Raw genomic sequence first — 2,500 nt, forward strand, 5'->3', positions numbered from 1 at the left:
CAGGTACCTAGCGCTCCGCGTCTCGGCGGTCCGCCGGTCTCCTCGCCTCGGCGTCGCCAAACGCCGAAGGAAGCCGGGGGGGCCGAAAGGCCGCCGAGCCCGGGCGGAGGTTCAAAGACTCGGGCGGTTCGGCGCGGGCCCGCCGCCGGCGGCGGCGGCGGCGGTGGCGACGGCGGCGGCGGCGGCGGCAGGTGTGCCGGGCGGTGGCGCGGGCGCCCTCGAAGGGGTGGGGAGCCACTCCCGCCGATCCCCTGCGGCGGCGCGTTCCGTTGCGACCGGCCGCACCTCCTGGTCGTCGTCGTCGTCGTCGTTGCCGCCGTCGTCCCGCCGCGCGCGCGGGGCCAACCCGCGCCGCGCCGGGGAGGGGCGCCCTGCCCCCCCCTCTCCGCGGCCCGGCCTCGGCGGAGAGGCCGCGGCGCGTGGCCGGGTCGGCCGCGGGGCCGGACCCCGCCCCCCCGCCTCGAATGCGGGCGCGACTGCCGGCGGAGGGCGCGTGCCCTCCGCCTTGCCTCAGCTGCGGGGTTTGGGCCGCCGGAGCCCGCCGCGCTCCCTTTCCTCGGCCGCCGCCGCGGCGGCGTCGCGTCGCGGCGCCGCTTCGGGCGCGGCGGCGCCTCTCCCCTCGACGGCCTTCCTTCTCCCGGAAGGCGCCGGCGGCGCCGCCCGCCGGCCGTCCTTGGCTCGGCCGCTGGCCCGCCCGGGCGAGCGCTCTGCCCGGTCCCTCCGTGGCCGGACGCCGACGAGTGCACGGCGACCCCGCGGCCGAGCGGCGGCGTCGCCGCTCGGCGGGTGTCCCCCCTCCGGGGGGACGGTCGGCCGCAAGGCGCCCGCCGTCGCCTGCGGCGGTCCCGGCCCGGGCCCCGCCCGTCGCTTCCCCGTCGCCCTTTCCCGGGCCGCGCGCGGGCCGAACGGAAGGCGGTGCGGGCGGCCGCGGGGGCGCGCACCCGCCCGTTCTCTGAGCGGAAGCGAGGAGGGCGGGCGTTGCCCCCCCGGGCTCGGCCCCGTCACGCCTTCCGCCGGGCGCGTGCCCCGCGGAACAGGGGGTTCCCGGCGGCGCGAAGAGGCGGGGGGCGGTCCCGGGAGTGCGGCCGCAGAGGCGGCGGGTCTGCCGCCCGGCAGGCCCCGGGCGCCCGCGGTGCCGGCTCGGGACGCGGCGGCGCCTCGCCTCCGGCGCCGGCGCCGGCGGCGGAGCGCGGCCGGCAGAGGCGCCGGCCTCGCGGCGGGAGCGGTCCCGCCGGGGGCGCGTCGGCGAGGCGGCGGTCGCCGCGCGTCGTTCTCGGGCGTCGTAAGGCCGCTGGGGAGAGCGGGTCGGCCGCGTCTCCGGGGCGGCGGCGCGGCGCGAGTCCGCGGAGCGGTCGAGGGGAAAAGGGAAAAAGCGCGAGCGGGGGCCGACGGCCGCGCCCCCGGCTCAGGTGAGCGCGTCGTCCCGTGAAAGTGGCCGGGCGGGGCGCCGCGCCCCCGCGGTCCGGCGCGCGCCGCGCGGCGCGCCCTCCGTGCGGAGACCGGGCCGAGCCCGGGCGCCTGGGCCGCCTCCGAAGGTCCTCGCGCGTAGGCGGCGTCTCCCCTCGCGGGGGGAGGCGGTCGGGGGCGCGGGCCTCCCCGCCTTTCGGCCGGCCGGCCTTCGGACCGTTTCGTGCGGGGGGGGCGTTTCCCCCCCCCTCCTCCTCCTTTTCCTCCGTTCACGTGTGCCGGTACGGTTCGGAGCGAGGCGCGCCGCCACGGCGTCCTCGCCGCAAGCGAAAAAGGGGGCCGCTTCACGCGAGCGGTCCCGGCCCCTCCGCGCGCGCGGGGTCGGTGCCGAAAGCCAGACAACTCTTAGCGGTGGATCACTCGGCTCGTGCGTCGATGAAGAACGCAGCTAGCTGCGAGAATTAATGTGAATTGCAGGACACATTGATCATCGACACTTCGAACGCACTTGCGGCCCCGGGTTCCTCCCGGGGCTACGCCTGTCTGAGCGTCGCTTGACGATCAATCGCCGTCCCGGGGGGGCTCACCCCGGCGGCGCGGCTGGGGTCGCCTCGCAGGCCCGTCGTCCGCGGCGGCCGGCGGCGGCGGCGGCGGCGGCGGCCGGCCGGTGCCCGGAGGGAAGGGAGGCGGGCGCGTCGGCGAGGGAAGCGCTTTTTCCTCGGCGGCCGCCGTCCTCGTCCCACGCGGCCCGGCGGGCCGTCGTCGTCGCGGTCGTCGGCACCGCGCAGGGCCTTCGTCCCCCTAAGTGCAGACTCGGGGAGCGCTCCGTAGCTCCCCGCTCCCGGAGCGAGCCGCTGGGGCGGAGCTCGTCCTCGCCGGCGCCGCGCCGCGCGGCGCGGCGGCCGGGGAGAGAGCGAGCGACGGCGTCGCGAGCGCCGCCGAGGAGGCGCGAGAGAGAGGGCTCGGAAGGGGGAGGCGAGGCGCGGGCCTCGCCCCCGGGCTCCCCCCCGTGCGGGCGGCTGTCTGCGGGTGGGTACCGCGAGGGTACCGTGCCGTGCTGCCGCGCGCGCGCGGGGCGCGAGCGCCGGGGACG

General features: G+C 80.3%; 1 non-coding gene across 1 annotated transcript; it reads left to right on the forward strand.

Moving 5' to 3' along the window:
* Nucleotides 1–1,807: 1,807 nt before the first annotated feature.
* Nucleotides 1,808–1,960, forward strand: LOC136304367 (5.8S ribosomal RNA). Its single transcript, XR_010724517.1, has one exon. It is a non-coding gene; the product is annotated as a 5.8S ribosomal RNA (ribosomal RNA).
* Nucleotides 1,961–2,500: the final 540 nt, after the last annotated feature.

This window comes from Chamaea fasciata, unplaced genomic scaffold, assembly GCF_029207755.1.
Source record: "Chamaea fasciata isolate MVZ Bird 193981 ecotype frontalis unplaced genomic scaffold, bChaFas1.0.hap1 SCAF_75, whole genome shotgun sequence".
Taxonomy (NCBI): Eukaryota; Metazoa; Chordata; class Aves; order Passeriformes; family Sylviidae; genus Chamaea; species Chamaea fasciata.